This window comes from Ceratotherium simum, chromosome 6 (genome assembly GCF_057802395.1).
Source record: "Ceratotherium simum simum isolate JZ-2026a chromosome 6, ASM5780239v1, whole genome shotgun sequence".
NCBI classification, from domain to species: domain Eukaryota; kingdom Metazoa; phylum Chordata; class Mammalia; order Perissodactyla; family Rhinocerotidae; genus Ceratotherium; species Ceratotherium simum.
The window spans coordinates 87,477,994-87,498,994 of record NC_141905.1 but is presented as its reverse complement, the minus strand read 5'-3'; the positions used below and the strand labels follow the sequence as shown (position 1 = coordinate 87,498,994).

The following is a 21,001-nucleotide window of genomic DNA, read 5'->3' as shown; positions in this document are numbered from 1 at the left end:
TGGAGGAGAGGAGGATTTCTTGCTTCCCAACAATGGGTAACAGCAAAACGCCCAGTGTGTGATTGACTGAAGATTTTGAAATTGGTAGCCAAATCGAATAAATGTTAGACGTGTACACATGACACCAGTTTTGTGAAGCAGAGGTTTAGACTGTTTTGAAGAGGGGTTGAATTTCAGTAGCTTTCATTACAAAGTTATCTTTTGATCATGAACTTTGCTGTCCAGTGTCTGAAAAATTAAACCCGGAAAACTCTATGAGTTAAGCCTAAAGAAATATGCGCCACCAGTGGAGAGCAATGCTAATGTTTAACTAGCTGGAATAGCTGTTTGCTTAGTGGAGAATGTTCGGTATCTGACAGAAGGGACAGCTCTCTTATTAGTAATCAAATAGGGTTGACCAGTTGTGGCCGTCACTCAGGCAATTGAGAACAAGTTCAACACTTTATAGAACTCGAACTACGGAATCAATATAATTATATTTGTCTTTAGTGTTGTGGCTATGGAAATCATACAGCATTGGATTGTTGTAACTGAATTTATTTTATTTTTTGATCGGCTGAAAGTGTTTGAGCAGCTATTGGAATCTTGTCTGAGTGTAAGATGCTTGAAAAGGCAGAGCATGTTTGCTTGTAATATGGGCTTGTGAAGTGTTTCATCTTTTGAGTTGTTTTCAATTTGTGATATTTATAAATTTAAAAAAGATGACTTGTTTTCAAATTGTGGGGTTTTGACATGGCACAATAATGAAGTAACCGTGTTGATTCAGCAAACATTTGGGTGCTGTGTTTTCCCTTCAGAATCACTTTGGGGTGTCTAACATTCGATCACTTATTGACTATTGATACTGAATAACTTTTAATACTCAGTTTTATTCACACAGTGGGAAATAGCTTCCCTAAATGTGCAGAAATGTGTTCTTTACTTCTTCTCTGAGTGCTTGCTCTCTTACATTTGGTTAATTGAAATATGTGCTAAGATTGTTGACGCCTCTCTAACCTAAGAGAAGTGTGCAATCATTTGATATTCTAGAAGCATGAGAGGAGGGGAAAAATGTAAAAACATTTGGTTAATGGGTTTACCAAGTTTATTTGAATAAGGAGGATTGCAGCTCCAAGACCCGGCATAAATGCTTTGGAGGTCTTAATTATTGATGAAAAATCTGCTCTGCTTCTAAATTCAAAGATATGACAATTTTATAGGAATTTTAATCACTTCCATGTTAGGGATTTTAAGGTAAGGATAGTTTTATGTAATGACAAATAGAATGTACATTTTTAGCATGCTTAAGAGAGCTGTCACTTACGATGACAAAATACTGTTCGCATTGTGTTGCTTGATGTAAATCCTTGTGAGGTGGTTGCAGTATTGGCACAATCTCCAGTTTCAGGCGTATTTGTAGCGGGAAAAATGAAGGATTGAGTGTCCACGAGGGCAAGTTGTGTTAATCAGAGAAAGAAAAATACCTGTAGGAGGGGAATATCTTTAGAGGGTTGCAGTCTTTTGCAACTGAGATGTGTTTCAATTTCATAATGATAATGCTTTCTGTGGGGTGTGTGTTGCCTCCTAAAATTAGTTGCTTATGTTGAGCTTCTAGCCGGTGTTTCCTCTTGAGTATTGCAGAATAAAATATCCCATCACGTTGGTGAGTCAGTCTACAGGTCCCCATCAGCAATGTCATCACTTGGTTAGTTGGCTTAAAAAAGAATTATATACAGTGTGCTTTGCTGGCTCCTCGTGGCCTTTGGATACGTTTAACAGGTTCTGACCAGATAAGGCATATTTGTCCTGAGGATATAAACCAATAATTCCAACCTGAATTGAGATCAATGGGCCCACATTTGTTCTATCCCACTGCCGAGCCTCTTCCGGCACGCCGAGACTGCTTTTCTGTGTTATGAGAACAGAGGAGTAGGCTCTCCGCTCTGGCAGGGAAATCGCATTCTATAGACTCTGACGCCTTCAATCAATTAATTACACAATTTAGTTTAGTTATCTTTCAGAAGCATTAACTACTTGTGAACAGCATGGGAGACCCTTCAGAGTAAAAAAGAGGGGAAAAGTGAGAATGTTTCGCATTACGGAACCCTTTTAATTTATTGTGAAGGTTTCACTTGTGTTAACTGTTTTCTTCCTCATAAAATAATGCTAGAGAAACCATTTTTTTATAGCTCCACAAATATAATTATACTACAGTGTATTTAAAATAATATAACAACTTACGGGGTAAAGGAGAAACATAACATCATAAAGTAAAAACCATGGTCAGTAAAGAGATACTACAGGAGAAAGCATCTATGGTAGATTGTAGTGACCCGCAGAGAGCCAGATGCAAGGAGGGAAAAGGCACGTGTGCGTGTGTACATGGGTATGTACACTCACATATACGTGTGTATGTATGTGTGTGTGTATACACATGCATATAGACACATAATTTTTTATGGTATTGCTGAAAAGGATGGGAGTATCATTTTCCTCGTGGAATAATGTTTTCTGGGAAAACACAAAAGCAGATGGTCTTCATTAGGAACACCCATTGTCCACATATCCCAACTATGAACAGATAAATCTCTCCTGTTTCACCCGTACATTCCAAGGGCTGTAAATGATTACAGGATGTTGGTGTAGCTGCTAAACCAAAACCACACTTTGGCCCTCGTCCTCCTCCCGTGCCATCCCGGTGTGTTTCCTCAGGCTCTCTGGAAGTGCCTGGCAGGGTACATGCTATGCTCCTCCCCTTCCTTGCCCGGCCTGAGTGGACCAGAAGTGCCCGGTCCAACTGTTGCAAACTGGAAAGGCGGTGGGGGCCGGGTGCTGTGAGCGTCCACACGGCCGGTCTCACACCGCGTGCTCCGCTCGGTGCCGGGAGCGTGCTCGGCGGGGTGGTTCCAGATGGCACTGTCTCAGCCGTCCTGCTCGCTGGCATCTCTGCGGCAGGCAGTGCCCCCTCCTCAATAAATCTGGCATTGGTCTATAGAGTTTGGGAGACTTATCATTCCGAGTCTGTCCTACTTTCCTGTCTGGAAGCCAGACATCTGTTTATCCCATTTTCTTTCATACAGAGTTTGGAATAGCTTTAGTTTTTTTTTGGGGGGGGGGGAAGTTTTGTCATATTTAACAGCTGTTACAAAATTTCAACCCTGTGGGCTCTGAAAATACTTTTCAGCTGACCTCAGATTTTTATACATAATTGACATTGGGTTGTAGAAAAATATTATTTACTTAACCTTTCATTGTCTGTGATTTCACATTGTCCTCTGTCAGATGCGCTAACTACCAACAATTTTAACTCTGGGCTCCCCCCGCCAGCCCCCCCAGCCTCACTTTGATTCATTTACGCGTTTTAAGTTTACACCTTTAAAGTGAGTGCAGAACGGTAGCCGGAGACCGATTGGAGATTTTCTTTCTTACTTGCTTTCTTTTTTTTTTTTAGTCAACAGTGTTTCCTTTCACTTCCTGTCACAAAGGTCAAAGAGAACCGACCTTTGCTGGCAGTCCTCCTCACTGAATTATTCATGGCATTGACTTTTTGTCAGCACACACAGTTGTGCTCTGGGACATTTTATTCATTTACCTCATTTAAAGCGCCTTTCTGCACCTGTTCAAGTATTAATATCATGTAATTTGGGCCTAATGCCGATTTTGCTGAACACTCATTATATTTTTTATTAGCTATATTTCCAAACGATTATGTATGATTATTACCAAGCCTTACAAACAGCACCGGGTTATTCCCTAGCCCCTTACATCTTCTTGTCAGGTTGTTTTCAGAAGCAGGAGGATAAACATTTGACCAGTCCCAATGTTTTTATTCTTACTCCATCTCCAAGCAGAGAACTTAAAGCTTCCTCCCTCATGGCTTTGCACGAGCGTGATTAAATCCAACTCCGAGGGAGCTGTACAAATGCCAGCATTTATAAGGTCAACGCTTTTGTTAAAAATGCTATGTAAATGAGGATCTGCAAAAAGGGACATTAAATAAAATTAAATTCATTGTCTTCTTTAATGTCATTTACATTTTGGCTAAGCCCCGGCCTGTCAAGGAGGATTTTAAAAATAATTTTAATTACACATCATTTAGGGATCCAAGGTTTTCTGTGCCGTAGCATTTGGATAACCTGCAAAACGGAGACTGTTTATTAACTTCTTAAACGACAACTTGTCATTTCATCTGCATAACGCAATGAAAACAGCATAGTTTGGTGTTAATTTTTCCTTCTCGGTTTTCTTAAAGATGTGAATATAATTACCAGCAAATAGGCCTTGGGATGCTGGAGTCTTTCTCTTGGTGTTGGCTGTGTGTTTGAGACACTCTTTGGTTCAGGGTCTGTTCAGTGAAGGGAAAATATTGGCTAGAAATTTGGCAATAGGAAAGCACACTTTGGATGAATGGACGTGGCTACAAAGAATCTGATTTTGCCTGGCACCAGCCCCATTTGGCCTCGCTGCACTCAGGTGTGAATGGCTGTTTTATTCCCTGGCACGCCAGTGGAGAGAGGCAAAAAGTTCACCGCGCTCATTCATCCTTTAAAAATTTTTTTCATAAACTTCTGAAAATAAACAGAAAAGGAAGAGCTACATTATTGAGTCACAATGACATGCTTTCATTTAAATAGGGAGACACCAGAAACAGTTCTCACTTTGTCTGTTTTCTCCTCCCGGGAAGCCCTGGGATTAGAGAGTCTACATGGCACATGCTGAGTCTGTGCGCTAGCCGCCACTGTATGCCACAGTGCGTGCAGTCCCCTACCCCTGTGGCTCAGGTCCGGGGGGAGGGGGACGACATGGCCACCACCAGGCCCAGTGCCTGCATCTCTGGTCCAGGCCGAGGAGGCCTGCAGACATTTATGGCCGCCTGGCTGGGGTAAGGACTCCACGGCCAGGCCAGTGGAAGGCTGGGTTTTAAAACAAGCCACACACCCCTAATGACTTCCGCAACACTCTGAAACAACTCTAATTCTCGTCCGCTTGTGCATGGGAGAAGGCTCTTCATTGCTGCCGTGCACAGGAGCCCGGAGCAGCACACTGCAGGGATGAAAATGCAGGGGGGCCGAGGGGAGGGCTGAAAGCAGGGCTGTCAGAAGCTATACTCCAGGAGGTCTGTTGACGCAAGCCATCCCGAGCCTCTGCGGCAGCCTTATCAGGTGAAAAGCAAAGATATTGCCAGTGCCTGTAATTGTGTTAGGATGGCTTGGATGAATTGGATTACCTTATGGAAAGCCGTCCAAACTCAGGGTTCTGTTACGCATGCTTACAGGAAGCAAATAATTACTCTCTGTGCACCAGAAGATAATTGGTGCTGGCCAGAGGCCTTCTCATGCTGCCGAAGAAAGTGGGAGAAGCTGGCCTCGTCAGGGCATTTAGGAGACAAACCAGGAGGATCGTGATCCTCGCTGCATATAGGTGGCTCTGTTGATGTTGTAATTTTTGGTTACTTTTCAAAGATGGTGAATAATTTATCAGAATTCAAACTAACAGTGGCAACGGCTGGCACGTTGGAGGAGATAAAAATTCCAAGCTCTAATGATGGAAATTGTCGTTGCAGACAGGAAGTGATTGACAAGTAGGGGTACAGGAAGTGAAAACTCGAGGAGCTTAACCTGTGCTTGGCAAAGCTTCTGGAGCTTACACTCGGAGAAAATGAAAACCATTCACTCTGTCAACTCGCCAGAACACAGGCTCCTCTTGTCTGTTTATCTTCAGAGCAAATCTCCCAAAAATGTTTGTGGTCAAAACTCTATATAATGAGACATTATGCTGGTATTATTAATGCTTTAAAATAAAAATATGGCTATAATTTAGAAAAATAAGCAGAGGAATTTTATATGTTCAGGGTTTTTTGGGTTGTATTTTATAACCTTCTTAGACTTTGGGGTAACTCATGTTCATTAAATCGTAGGAGCCAGAAAACACTGTTTTCAAAACTATTTATTCAGAAAAAAGTCATATCTGTCAACCTAATAAATGCTATAAATTTGCGAACAATTTGATGAAGAGCATGGTAGATGGGGTGGGGTACAGAGTATAGGGAAACTCTTATTTTGGTTGTTTTTGAATCACTCATTTCCCCTTCCCTTTAAAAACAAAACAAATGAAAAATATCCCTCTGTAATTCCTTCGCTGGAAGTTGCTCAGCTAGAAAATACTCAAAATGCACGCGGGGCCGTGGTGCCAGGAGTGGATGGAGTGCATCATCGGAGAACAGCAGAGGGGGTAGCGTCTTGCTTTCCCAATAAGTCACTAGGAAATGAGTTTAACATGTGCGGAAAGGAAGGGGCTCGAGTTTGTGTTGTTGTAGGACACAGAGCCCAGGCCCCTCGAACGGAAGGAGTCGGCTCCAGCGTGTCTCTGCTGGCTGTGGAGCGAGCTGCTCTCACATCTGGGGAGGAGGCCGTGCATTCGCCCAGACAGGCAGCCCCAGCCGCCGCCCCCCGCCTCCCCCTCCTCCCTCCCCTCACTCCTCCCCTCTCCTCCCTCCTCCCTCATTGCCTATATTTTCCCCTTTCCTTCTCTCAGCAGAGAGCAGTGGGGGGCAGGGTGCCATGTTAAAACAACAAGACAAAACTTGGGCAATGTTTAAGGCCTTAAGAACACTTGCCCTGGTGATGACGAATTTCCAAAGGGGGAAAGAGCAGCCTTGACCACTGGGGCCTGCCATCCGAGGAAAGCTTTCAACAATGGTTTCATACAAAACTGCACAGCCTCGCCCTTGCTGTAAGTTTTCATTGAAACAGAAAGCTTTCGCAGAAATGGCCAATCTGGATGTTATGGAGTCACTGAAAACAGGTCTGGAGGCTGCGCCTGGTCTGGGGCCATCTGAGGGTGACATCTGTGCAGCACAAGCCTGGGATTCGATTATGGGCACGGGCGGGCAGCGTGCCTTCCCGGGGCGTGCTCGTGGGGGTGGGGCAGCTGGGTCACCCCAACTCTGGAGGGGGACAGGGCCTGTGCAGAAGGCTCAGCAGGGGAGGGCGCTCCTTTTATTTTAAATACCACCCAGCAAAGGCAACTTGGCGTTGGGGAGGGGTGAGGGATGCTCCCTTCCAGTCGTTTGAGGAGAGGCTCCTCCCTGAGGGTCCCCTAAGTTTTCTAAGACCTCCAGTGTGAGGGGGTGTGGTCGGCAGGCACCTAAATGGTGTTCTGACAGGTTGGCGCGGAGGCCCTTTCCAAGTTGTCATGGCGCGGAACCTCATGCCCAGCTCCATAGAATGACATCCCACTGACAGGACGAAAGACAGCGAGATGCAGACAGGTGTTGGTGGCCACGGAGAAGGGACCCTGAAGCCACACCCACGCTGGGGACAGACTACCCCAACTTGGCATTTTCTTCCTCTGCATTTGACGTAGAGTCCAAGGTCTTCTAATAACACTTTTTAGAGAAATTAAAAGACTATTTTTTAGAGCAGTTTCAGGTTTATAGGAACATGAACACTAAGTACCGAGTCCCCATGTTACTGCCCCCCCACCCCAGTTTCCCTCTTAGTAACATGCTGCATTAGTGAGGTACCTTGTTACAGTGGATGAACCAGCACTGATACATCGTGATTAACTCAGGTCCGTGGATGACACTAGGGTTCACTCTGCGTGTACATCCTGTGAGTTCTGACAAATGCACGATGCATGTATCCACCATTATAGTATCAAACAGAGTAGTTTCACTGCCCTAAACATCCACTGTGCTCCACCTGTTCATCCCTCCCTGCCCTCAACCCTGGCGAACACTGATCCTTCTACTGTCTCCATAGTTTGCCTTTTCCAGAATGTCACAGAGTTGGAATCACAGTGTGGAGCCTTTTCAGATTGGCTTCTTTCATGTCATAATATATACTTAAGGTTCCTCCATGTGTTTTTGTGGCTTTATAGCCACTGATAATACTTTTTGAATTTCAGTTTTTTTTTTCTTAAGTGTTCTGGGCAATAGGTTTCCTTTCCTTTACTGTCTTGGTGTTTTTGTAAGAAACTCCCTTACCCCTGAGCTTGCTGCCGCACACCGTGTTTTCATGCTTGGATGTCACCTGATGGTTTCTCGTGGCCTTTGGAAGTTGACGTGTCCCATCCCGTTTTTCTTTATTTTTTTTTTAAGTAGTGGCTCCTTTGCAAAGACGTGAAAACATTTTAACTTTTTACCAAGAATTTATTTAAGGAGTGTGTCTCAGTTTTGCTTCTTATCAGGGTTTTTTTCCCTAAATACTACTTTTTAGGAATATTTAAATAGCAGAGGCCATAAAGGGAGAATGATTAAATTATTGTGAAGGCAAATATGCTACACTGTGGCATAAAAATGGAATGAATTCAGAATTCAGTGTAGTTGTTGGCTTTTTTGGTTTAATAAATTAAACTACAAATTTTCCTAATTGTCAAACAAAATGTTAGGCCAGCTTTAGCCATTGCTGACAGTAAAACACAACATAAAACCTGCTGAGAGTTATATGTGGTATTTAATACGAGACAGAGTAATGCAAGGGTTTTTATGGTTAAGTATGAATTCACACCCACAGCATTTGTTTCACATTAGGAAAGGTTTGTAAATCAGATCAGTGTGCGGGGATGGGGTGGTCCCCGGCAGGCTCTCTTGTGTCTCTCCTTCCTGATATTTGGTTATTAGAAATGCCGCCAAAGGGAGCTCCCCCGTCCATTCCCATTTTCTCAATGAAGCGATGCGTCCTCTGACATCAGGAAGATTGGGTCAGGAAATAAGTGGGGGATTGGATTAGACGTGATGCTCATCCCCACCGTCCGAGGTCATCGGCCTGATCCGGCCACCGGGCAGCAGCCATCAGTTACCGAGACTGGGGCTGCCCGTCGGTCCTTGGCCAGCGGGGGCTCCAGGGAAAGGTGGGAAGGATCTGGGAAAGTGCTCTCAGGGGGGAAAAATGGCAATAACTATCATTTATTAAATTTGACAAGCAGGTTCTAAATATAACAGCCCTTTCCCCAAAGATCATTACTTTGAACAAATAAATGAGTTATGCAAGTTAATAAACGGCCAGGTTCCCCATCCAGAGATGTGCCTTTGTGCAGCTCAAAAATAGATCCTGCTCTCTCCCCCTGCCCCAACAGATGACTGTCTCCCACTGCTGCTGGTCACCCAAGCTTTTGTGTGGGCCTCACCACTCGTATGGAGGGTGGCATGCCAATGACAACCTAAGAAAAAGCTTTACAATAAAAATAAACTTGCCTTGGTTCAGAATCATATAGTGCATAGATATGCTTTATAGTTTTAAAAAAGCTTTCACACATGATCGTGAATAAAGCCAGGTATATAAGTACGTTTTAACTTTAAGAAAAAAATGATTTGGCTGTTATAAGTCTTGCGGTCAGAAGCATATTTGCTGGGCTGGGGGTATTTGTCATGACAAGTGACGGCTGCTTATGTTTCCTAAGACCCCATTATAATTATTCCCAGCAATTATAGCATCCAGAACCCATTCCAGCCCCAAACACATTTGTTCCCATTTATTAGACTGTGAGCAGTAACTAATTTACATTGTTTCAGAGTTGTGTGTTATGGTAATTTATTGCGTGTGCTGGGGGTCAAACAGAGTTGACCAGTCGGCGGGGCAGACCTGCGAGGGGCGAGGACGGAGGGTCCAGGAACGAGAAGGCAGCAGAGAGAGGGGCATGGGATTTGAAAACAGCTACGGTCTTTTTCATCATGTTTTGATTTATTCTCTGTTACATTACTTGCTCTACTCTCACTCCCTTTCTGTTTTTTAACAAATCAGGGCAGCGAACAGGATTTTTTTTTTTTTAAGGAAATGGAAGCGATATCTTCTAACGAGTGGAAACTTTTACTAATGCCCGAATAAAATATTTGTCAGCGGCCTCCACTAAACGTAAAAGCACTCCACAGAGGAAACAATGCCTTAACTGTTCCCTTCTCATCCTAGCAGGTTTCGTTATCAAGTTGAGGAAAAAGGCTTGTTTAGGCGAAAATAATGATCATAAATAGAGCTGTATAGTGGGGCTCGGAGGAAGTGGTGACAGTGCCTGCTATCGAGACCTGCAATTCCAAGGAAATATGAGTGTTCTGATCCAGGGAAGCAGTAATTATCTTTTTGTGAAGAATGTACAATGGTGTCGGGTGATGAATTGATCGCAGATTGGAAGCGTGGTTTCACTGTCATGTACAGAGATAAGAGGGAGCCCCGGGATTGCTCATCGCTTCTGCTAGTTCACAGCCAGCCAGTTTATTAGCACAAATCCCAAATGTTTAGTAAACTCATTAGGTTCCATCTAATGCTAATTTATCATCATAGATGGAACCCTAGCAGTGGAGGCCGGAGGACTGTACGAATCCCCATGATTTACAGAGCTTTCTGATCAATCACCTTCTTTGCACTGGCCATTTTTCTTCAAATGCTTTAAACGGGCCTGAGTGATCCATAGGATTAGGCCATGGCAATCGGTTAGGGTTCTCTGGAGTTATCTTCCCCGTGATGGTTATCTGAAAGGTTAAGAAGCCCTGTAGAGTCTGACGTGGGGAGAGCTGTGGTTTTGGGTTGCCTCGCCATCTCCCCCCTCCCTTCCCTGCCCCCAGCTCTCCCCCTGCCCCACCCCTCCCCTTCCCATTTTTCCTTTTACAATCCAGTCACAGAGTCGAATTCAAAGAATTTCCTTGCAAAATCAGTTTACCAAGAAATGCATCATGGTACATAAATGTCAAGTGCAGTTTATTCTAAACTTCAGACAGTGTTTTTCTTTTAAAAAATCAAGCTTTAAATGCCCAGTTCTCCTGACATTTTCGTACATATTCTATAGTGTTTTCGAAGAGGATAATAACCTTTGCTTGATCCTCGGCAACAGCTGCAAAGATAATGAAATTCTTATGATATTTCACCAGGTAAAATGTGAATTGCAGAAGAAAAGCTATTGAATTTTTATGGATCTTAATCGCATAAAATGAGATTCATGGGGCATACGTATAACTATACTCGGTGGACCGGCAGGCTGCAGTTGCAGGGAGCTTCGCTGTGCAGCGTGAGGGGCGCTCCAGCTTCCACTAAGACAAGGTTCCCCAAACGCTGCCTCCAGCATGCCCTAAGAGTGATCATGAAATATGACAGAAATTTCCTCGTGCTGGATCAGCGGCAAGAGAGGTCCTGCACGGCCTGTATTAATCCATCTGACTTATGTTCCCGGTCTTGATTTACCTTATGATTAAAAACTTCTGCAGGTTCGCTCACCAATTGAAATCAGATCTCATCTGCTGCCCAGTAGTATTGATCCCTATTTAACATCAAGGCTCGGAATTGATTGGCATTGATTAACAATAAAAATGCTCTCCTCCGTGTCCAGCTGCCAAGCCAATATTCTGAAAGAAGTGCACCGTGGTGCTCTCCTCATTGACCAATCTGAAAAGAGAAACGGCCCCGCCCGCAGATAAACAATGTATTTTAATGTTATTGTAACTGGATGCTGGACCGGCAGTGCAAATTGATTTTATTCTTGTTGTATAAGATAAATATCTTTAATAAAATTCTCATTTTATTTAGGATTTTACAGGAATAACTTGATTACTAGACTAGTGATATTGTTCTTTTCCCACGGTGTAAAAAATGGATTAAAACATAAAGGCTATAATAACATAACACTAGAGATAAAATGTTAATCAACCCAGAAATCACGCATAGGGCGGGAAAGTCCTGGGAAATATTTTACCCATGGAGACACGCTGCACCTTGTGTGCTGCTGGCTTTACCGAGCATTTTACAGTTTCGGCTGGTCTGTTCTCCCACAACTGTCACGTGCTGAAGGCCAGCTTCCCTCCATAACATCGCGTGAACATATGGCTCCAAAGAGCTCAGCATGGAGAAACTGCTCAACAGAATCAAACCCAAAAGCCTTAAAGAGACTGTATGTTTGTTTCTGTTTTGTTTTCGCTAGCTAGCATGCATGCAGCCTGTCAAAAGAATTTCTAACAATTCTTTTAACTAGGAGCAGAGAGAGAAGAAAATGTATTTAGGAAAATAAATAAGAAAAGTCTTGCACACTGAAACTTTTGGTATGCATGCTGGGGACCCGTGTTGTTCCCAAGCCCGAGTGGTAATTCTGGCGAGCAGTTGGCCCTCATCCTTAGCGTCCAAGTGCACTGGAGGCCAGGTCCAGCTGAAAGAAATTATCCAATCTCTAGCATCCAGAAGTTTACAGTTATATAATGATGGAGAAAACCACAAATCCCCAGGGATGTCAAATTTTTAGAGATACTTTTAAAATGAAATTATCCAGCCAAGCCTATAAGACAACCTTCTTGTACTTAAGACAAAAATGACAATCTGGAATTAATTTTTTTTTTGTGATAGGGCAAATCCAATTTGCTTCTTTAACTGTTGATTAAGGAACCGCTTCTACAAGGCTGTCCCCTGTAAGTATTTGCTGTTTATTTGTCTGTGGAGAGCTGCTGGAATCCCCTCCAACTGGGAAGGCCGGGTCAGGCGTGGCTGTGTTGGAGAGCAGCCTGGCAGCGTGCAGACACCCTGACTGGCCTTGTTTGTGTGGAAGAAATAGTTGGCTTTCTGAGCAGCCAGGGGAGGTTACCCAGTCACTTCCCATCATGCAGGCAGAGCAGTTGAGAGTGGAGGACAGAAATCTGTGTTATCTACAGCCTTTCTTTTAGAATCTGGAGGAAAACATCCATTAGAAAGCAATAAATAAGTAAATACCTTGAATTAGAATGTATCCTACTCCAAGGTCCACTGAATTAATGTCAGTGCCTGGGCTGGTGTCAAAGGAACATGGAGGTGACTGGCTTCCGAGCGAATGCCTGTTACCTGAGCATTCTGCACAAAAATATCTCCCCCCACCCCATTTAAATTTGTATGGGAGGAGTGTCTGTTTCTGTCTTTTAAAATCAATTGTAAATATTTAATGCACTTTCCCATTGATTTTGCTGAAAAATAAGATCTTACCAATGATATATTCAAATGCAGTTACCAGATTGGCAAACAGGGAAGTGTTGTTTAGAAGAAATAAGTGTTCTCATCACGCGCTTTGAAAAGCAGAGATCCCATCTCTGGAATGCCCCTGTGTGGTTGAGGCAGACCCCCATTTCCCTACATCCCCCCTAATTATCTGCTTTGCGGGTCAATTTGCCGGGCGATTCCAGAGCCCCTGGGTGCCCTCTCGCTGTCCTGCAGCCTGTGAGACGCCCTTCCAGGCACACGAGGCTGGGAGCTCTGGAAACATAGACCCAGTCGTAGCTTAGGTGTGTTTTGTTTTGTTTGGAACCTACCTACCTAATAGCCATTGCCCCCAGCGTTGATGTTAAATACCTTTCCGGTTTTTGTGATTTGGGGGAGTTATTTTTGTCAATAAACCTTATATCGCTGTCCTGGGATGGAGACTCATGGGACTAGAAAAGAGTCCCGGACCACCGCAGCTGGTGTTCTCCCCGTCGGGAATGCTCTAAAATCACCCAACGCCACAAAGACACATGTCCCCCAGATACAGCCGTGTGCTTATCTTCCTGAAAGTTGTGGTAAATGAAAAGGAATCCATGAGGATGGGCCTGTAGTTAGCAGCTGGAGGCCAGGGGAGGTCTGTGTGCCTTGAGTGGGGGCAGGGTGCCTACCAGGCTCCCCTAATGGTAAGAGGCATTTCTCTCATAGCTGGAGGGACGTGAAGGCCGAGAGTTGGGACCTTCTGCGTCCCTGGCATCTGGATTGGGCCCACCCTGCACCTGGCCGTGGGTGACCCAGCCAGGGTCTGTGCTTTGCCCATGGGAGTTTTGACTTCTGCAGAGCCCCCCGTCGGTGTCTCCACCCAGGTCCTGTCCCCTCCCAGGAATCCTTCCAGAGAGCAGCCTGATCCTGTCACCCCAGGGTCAGGGTCCTCTGAGGACTGTTGTGCCTCCCTCCAGGGCAGAGGGCTGCTAGTCTCTCTCCTCTGCTCGCTCCCTTTCTGCCTGCACACAGCCATCACCTTCGGTCTTGCCCAACCCTTCGGGCATGGAGGGCCCTGCCCACGTCCCGCTTTCTGAAACCCCGCCTGTCCCTTGGCCCGTTTCAGACTCTGCATCCCAGGGGCCCCGCGGCCGTGGACCCGAGCCACCTCCTGCAGCTCTCTCCCCCAGCACCTTGCCTCCATGCCCACGTCTTGGCGTTCCTGGGTGATGGGGTTCCTAGGAGCAGGGGCCCAGCCCGTGGCCCTGCACAGGCCTCAGGAGGGACAGCTGGGCTCCTTCCCCGGGCATTCGGGACGTGGCAGCCGCGTGTGATGACTGAGGTAGAAGAGCAGTGCGTGTGTTCCGCCCACGTGTTCTTGGGCTCTGATGCCTCCTGCTTCTGAGCGAGGGCCCGGAGCGCCACCTGGCCTTTCCTGACATCCCTGCTGCCCTGTAAGCTGATACCCCCACTAAGTCTCGCTAAGCCTTCACAGGGCTCTTCCCTCCCTCCAGTGTGAGGCCTGCCAGCAGGCCACGCTTGGTGGTTACTTATCTCATCCCCACCTACCTGTCGACATAGGATGTTTGACTTTCCTAATTTAAAATACATACATGTTTCCCTGCTTTGTTACCCAGCTTCCAAGAGAGATTCCAGGGAGCAGACAGCTCTCTCCCTGCCTAGTGGTTGGGACCTGCACCTTGCTGAGATGGCCTTGGACCAAGGCCCACCTGCTAATGCCGTCCAGGCCGGCCTGCTGTGGCCTGTCTCGGGGCTGCCCAGGCCGGGAGGAACGAGCGTTGGGCGTCCAAGGCAGCCCTGGCCATAGGTCCCTGGGGAGGTGTGCCCTGTATATCCGCCGGCCCAGACTCTCCACGGCCCCTGGGCCACCCCTTGTCGGGGAGGAGGCTGGAGAACATCCAGGGTGCCGGCAGGAGGGGCGAGGCCGTCCCTCCCACTCCTCCGCCCGCCCCACTATTTCTTAGTGGGAAGTATGAGGGCAGCGGCCACCATTTGTGACAAATCGCGACACCCACACTACATAATAATAGCAGCTCACATTTGCTAAGTAATGGGCTCTTCACAGATATGCCTCCACCAGCCCAGGTCCTGTTATAACACTGTAATTCAGATGTGGGGACATCAGGACGCTTGTCTGAGGTCACTCAGCTGGGGAGGGGTGCAGCAGGGATTTGAACCCAGGCCGTTGGGGCCCCTTCATTCATTCCTCCCTCTGTGCCAGGCGCTCTGATGGGCACTGAGGACCCTGCCCTGCACAGCCCCAGAGGCCCCCGGAGCTCGCATTCCAGCAGCCTGGGGGCTCTGACTTGGAGCTTCTGGTGTGATCTGGGTGAGCCCCTTCTCTCTCTGCCTCCTTGAAAGGTGAAGGGTTTTGTGATATCTCACAGGGTGGGGTCTGAGAGAGGTGAGGAGGGGGTGAGGGCTGCGTGTGACGTGCAGCTGTGGGTGTGCACACACGTGTGCACAGAATGACCTGGTGTCTGTGTGGCAGGGGGAGTAGCCTGTAGATGGTTTGTGTGAACAAAGCCACAGGTGTGCACCTGTGTGTTGATTTAGCTCTGATGAATGCGTGCACTGAGCATTTGTGCTCTTGTTACGTGTTGGAGCAATGAGTGTTCTGACCTCTGTGCTCATAAATGAGACTCATTGAGAACATCCCTATGGAAGGGAGAGCTGCCAGGAATGATTCTCTCTAGAGGGGGGCGTGGGCCAGAGGAACTCGGAGACCCTCTAACCTAGGACCAGAGGCACCCACAGGGCATTGTGATTGCTCGTAAGTTATCAGAATGCTGTATTTAGAAGTATTCCTTATAAGTGCAGTTATAAAGTTGGTACCATTTTCTTGGCCTATAAAAAATTCAGACATAGTCTAGTATCAGCTTGTGTGTGACAGAAGTTTGCCACTGACACTGTAGGATCTCTAGTTCCATGTGGGAATTCTAATTCCATTTATCAATGAGAAGTGCTGAAGGGTTTCAATCTGATTAAGCTCTATGACTGGAGAAATCCAGAGGTGCAAAATTATAACACCGTGGATGCCTTTAGTAGGAAATGCAAATATTTCTACAGAGTTGGCTGGCTCTGGTCTGGATTGCCCTTAAACCATTTCCTCACCAAGTTTGGCAAAACAAACTAAAGCAAAACAACACAACAACAAAAAGCACGCCTTTAAACGAAATTGCGCGGTAAGTACCTTAATGCGTAGGAAGGTTCATACACGTTGCCCAATGACGGTGGTGAAAATGTTTAATGTTATCATTGGTTTCTCTTGTTTTTGATGAAGTTGCGAGTTGTTTATGTAGATTTAAGTCATAATACCGTTTTCAGATTTTAACCAGTCCTCAGCATGTTGTCGGTCACTTGTGAAGTGATAGGAAGGCCACTGACCTGGGGGAGGGGAGTGTGGCAGGTGAGGACAGTGGTGAAGAACAACGTGGGCTGCCAATCAGATACCGTCTTCTTTACCCAAGAAATCAGCTTTAACACAGCTCTGTTTCTTCTCCTCTGCTCTTACAAAGAATAGCAAGTCTTAGAAACTATTTGTGCCGTTACCCTTGATAGGTGCCGCCTTCTGGTTGGGTGAGATTATCTGTTTCAGAAACGTAATGAATTTGAGTTTCCAAAGTTATTTTGTGCAATGGAATGGCTTTGGCATTCCATATGAAGGAGAGAGGCACAAAAAGGCCTTGTTTGTTTGGGACAGGTCAGAGGTTCAAGGAGGCTTTGAAAGGATGGAGTTGGAATAATTGAGTTATTAGATGCCAACTGGTCGCTTCCGTGAGCCCATGTCTTCATCCTCTGTCAGTCTGATGGGATCCAGAAGGCTGGCCAGTGGGTTCATCCTGGTTCCACCCCCAAAGTTCTCCTCCCTCTGTAGGTTGTTGGTTTTATAAGCCACGAAGGCCCTAGATAGCATCTTGCCTCCTTCCCCCGACTCAGTGGTCTTTAATGCTTGAGCACAGGCCAGACCCCAGGATGTGAGGGAGCACCTCAGCCTCCAGCAGCAGTTGCTCCTTCCTCTCTGGAGACAGCTGGTGAGGAGAGCCACGCTCCCGCCCGCCGGATGGCCGCTCTCGTACCTACTTGTGCTGACCATCCAAAAATGTTTAATCATTTTCCCTCTTTCCTCTACCAACTTTAAAAAAAAAAAAAAAGCTGGTTTTCACTCTAGAACTAAACACATGCTGTTTATGGAGGGGTTCACTGGGAAAGTCTCTTGTGGGATACCGGGGCATCCTCTCAAAGCCGCCTGGAACAGAACACACACCAGAGGGTAGAAGAAAGGTGCTTGCTGGGTTTTCTTCACCTGTTGGAGGAATGAAATGTTAAAAGACGCCGGAATGAAGTGTTTCCCCTGGAAATTCCTCAGGAGTTGTCATGTGTGGCGTGGACTGGTGACAGTTGGGCTTGGGGAGGGATGCTGGACTTCCTCGGAGCAGCTCCCATTGGCTGTGGTGTGGCGGCCCCAGATGGCAGGCTTGGAGGTGGGCAGTGGTAGGGACAAAGAGGGTCTCTGCCAGCACCCGGCTGTGACCCAGAACCTTCACAGGGGCAGGCACGGCCCTAGGCCACCGAGTAGGTGAGGGGTGGGTGGTCTTTCTCCTCCTGAGGACCTCTAATTGTGGTGCTGTACCAGGCACATAGGGAGCCCCTCTGGTCCACGTGTACCTGCATGAATAAGTGTGTGTGGACAGACGGTGGACCCTCCAGACCTGCAGCGGGTGGCAGAGGAATGCGCTTGCAACAGGGCTGCTGTGTCGTGAAAGCTGCAAGTGGGGCCCAAGTCTGCTGGTGTTTCTCACCATCACCCACTGGCCTTTGCTGCTGCAGGCCCCCGCGGCCTCTCTGTTCTCAGGGACCCTCCTCTCAGAGTCCCTGGGGGCACCCGTTGGGAGCTTTGGATGCCCAACCCTCCGTCCCTCAGCCGGACGCTGCCGTGGAAACCATCCCACCCTTCTGCTCAAACTGGGGGCCTCTCCACAGTCTTGGCACCCAGGGCTGGTCCTGTGTTGGCACCCCATGTATTTAGGGGCGTGCTGCCTCCTCCCAGAGGGCCGTTTCCACTTTCCAGGGATTCCGTCAGCTCCCTCTCGCAGTCTGCTGGCCCTCGTGTCTCCTGCCAGAGCATTCTGCACGGGTCCACTTTGCACTCATGTCAGGCAGACGATTTGCTCCTGGAGGACTGGGTGTGACTTAGAGTTATTCTTATAAATCAAACCAAGTGAGGTCTAGTACTTAAAGGAGACCGAGGGCAAAACCTTCTATGGAATGAGGAATTCTCTCTGCAAAGCAGCCACCCTCACATCCTGTTTGTATATGTTGGAGATCCCCCGGGGAACCTTGTTACAGCAGCTTCCCGCAGCATGCACTCACCTCACAGGCCTGCCCTGCTCCCTGTCCCGCTTTCGCCCCTGAAGCCCATCTCATGGCTGGGTCCCTCAGCCCCTTCTCTTACTGCTCTGCACCCTCAGCTGTCAAATTGTCACCAGGAAGAGAGGCCACTGCTGGGCCCTCGGGACACCATCTGAGCTGTGCAGGGGTGGGATGTGGGAGCAGGGGGTGGGCTGAGCCTGGGTCACATCTGCCCCATCTGGGGGAAGCTGGTGACCTGGGATGAGACCTGGCCTCCTCACCTCTAGGAGGTGGGACCTTCCCAGGCTGGTGTGTGGCTTCAGTGATGGGAAAGTCCTTGATGAACTGTCAGTGGGGTGCAAGAGTTAATCTGTGATGTTTTTTAATTCTATAAATAGACTTCTATAATTTTATAACTCTAGTAATTGCTGTTAGTGATTCTGTGCTGTGTAGTCCCCATAACTCTCTGCATCTGCCACCGTTGTCCAGCCAGCCCTGGGCACCAGCTGCATGGGGGGCAGGTGGGGACTTCAAGAGGCCCCTCCCCACGGGATGATGGTGGAAGAAGGGTCCCTGGTGCCCTCTGGGTGCTGTGGGCTCTGCCTTGCCTGGGGCTGATCTCAGCCTCCCTTGGCGTCTGAGCCTCTCTCATCATCTGCCCACATTCTGAGTCCTCTGCTCTGCCTGAGGTCGCCTACTGTGGCTGGTCATGATGTGGCAAGGGGCTGGGCTCTGGGCTGGGCGGGCCTTGTTCTGAGTCGCCATGTGGCAGCGACCCTTGGCATGTGCAGGTCAGGCCTCTGGGCTTGTCTGTGCTAAAGGGCAACATGAGTCCCCAGCGGGGCCGCAGTTAGGAATGGTGGCCGTGAACTGTCCGCGCAGGACGCCTTGGGCTCTTGATGAGTGGCTCTGGTCAGGAGGTGTCACCGGCCTGCTGCACGTTGGCCTCGGGGACACATGTCTGACTCTCCCCTTCGAGCTCCCGGCCTTGTGCTTAGTTGTGAGGCCAGTTCTTAGGTCTGAGGCCGTGGGCATGGGTACCTGTTGTGCCCTTGAGGAGGTCCCTGTTGGTGGGGGTTTGCAGGACAGACAGAAGTGCTCACCTGTGCCTGATGATGGCCTTGGGTCCTGTCTTCCACCTGAGCCAGGCAGGGTGGGACCCATCATCCCCATCTGACAGCGGAGAAGGCCTCAGGCTGCCCTGACTCCACTCTGGGCACTGGGGGCTGCGAGAGAGACCCTCTAGAATCTCCCCTATAAGAAGCAGCCCAGGGCCCAGTGAGTTTTCCTGTTTCCATTCCCCCACTGGGCCCACCGATGAGGACAGCACAGATTCCTGCAGCCCCCGAGTTTTGGTTAGGTCACCTGCCAGACACACAGCAAGTGGTTCTTGAAGGCAAGAATTCCCTCCTGATCCAGACCTGATGTACCAGTTTCCAGCGGGCTCCAGAAGGTTCCAGAAGCCCGGCTTTGCACGGGAAATGAACTTGGGTCTGTGCGAGGGTCTACCACGGGCTCCACAGTGCCCAGCTGTGTGTCTTGCTGACTGCAGCTCTGACCACAGGAGGGGCAGCTAAGATCTGAGTGTGGAAGGCGTGGTACAGCCATGTGCTGGCTTATTTGGCGTTTCTGGGATCGCTCGCCGTGTTCACAGCCTGCAGGATTCCCTTTTCCCAACAGGAGCAGAAGGAGCGTGTGAGGGAACAGGCGGAAACTGAAGGGGAATGAGGGGGAGTTTCCCAGCGCTGAGCCTGCCACTTAATGGTATGCAAATGAGCTCGTAGCAAACAATCACCCAGAGAGTGGAATCAGGCTCCCGGGAGGGAGAGCCAGGGAGGCCTCACCGGGAGGAAGCACCCATGAGAGCCTGTGCGCCCAGAGGGGCCTGTTAGAGTCGCCAGTATTTACTGAGCACCTACTCTGTACGAAGGACAACTGTGAACTTGTAAGATGACACCTGTGCCCAAGGAGCTAACAATGACAGAGACTGAGGCCTCATTTCCAGCTAGGCCTGCAGCAGGTGCCAGACGGGGTTTGCTCTGAGCCCCTTGGCAAGCCCAGGAGGAAGCCACATTGCTGCCTGGAAGGTGGGATGGCCTCTCGGGTCTTGGGGGGTGAAGGAGACTGACTTTGCGGGTTGGAGAGAAGGAGGAGCCTACAGGCTCAGCGGTCAGAGAGCAGGCAGTGTGAGGAGTTTGGGGAGGGGCCACGCTCAGGGCTAAGGTTGCCCCGCAAACCAGAGGATGCCCAGTTACATCTGCATGTGAGATAAGCAATGGGTGATAAGTATGTCCCAAGTAGTGCATGGGACATACTTATCCTAAAACATTAGTCTTGGTCATTGCTTATCTGAAATGCAGATTTAACTTGGTGTCTTGCAGTTTTACTTGAGAAACCTGGTAACCCCACTCTGGACAGGGCATGGGAACAGAGAGGTGTGTCTGCATCCACGGGATGGTCCTTCTCAGAACCATGAAACTGTGCAAGAGGAGGTTGGGAGAGAGTGGGGAGGAGTAGTGGGGTGGGGTAGGAGGAGGGGAAGGGTGCGGATTGGAGAGGCAGGTGCTGGCCCGCTGGGCAGATGCCCAGGGAGGCCCAGGCTGAAGCCCAGGGGTTAGTGCTGGCAGGGCAGGGGTGGGATGGGGGTGCTTGGCCCCTCTTCCACTGGACTCTGACCCAGCTGGAGGGCACAGTGGGGTCCCCCTGGGGTCTGGGTGATGAAGTGAACAGAAGAAATCTACTGAGGCATC

The 21,001-nt window shown here is 48.2% G+C and overlaps 1 protein-coding gene across 6 annotated transcripts in view; it reads left to right on the top strand.

The window, feature by feature from the left end:
- Positions 1-21,001, top strand: part of EBF3 (EBF transcription factor 3) — a 117,721-nt gene that overhangs the window by 7,173 nt on the left and 89,547 nt on the right. The window lies entirely within an intron of this gene.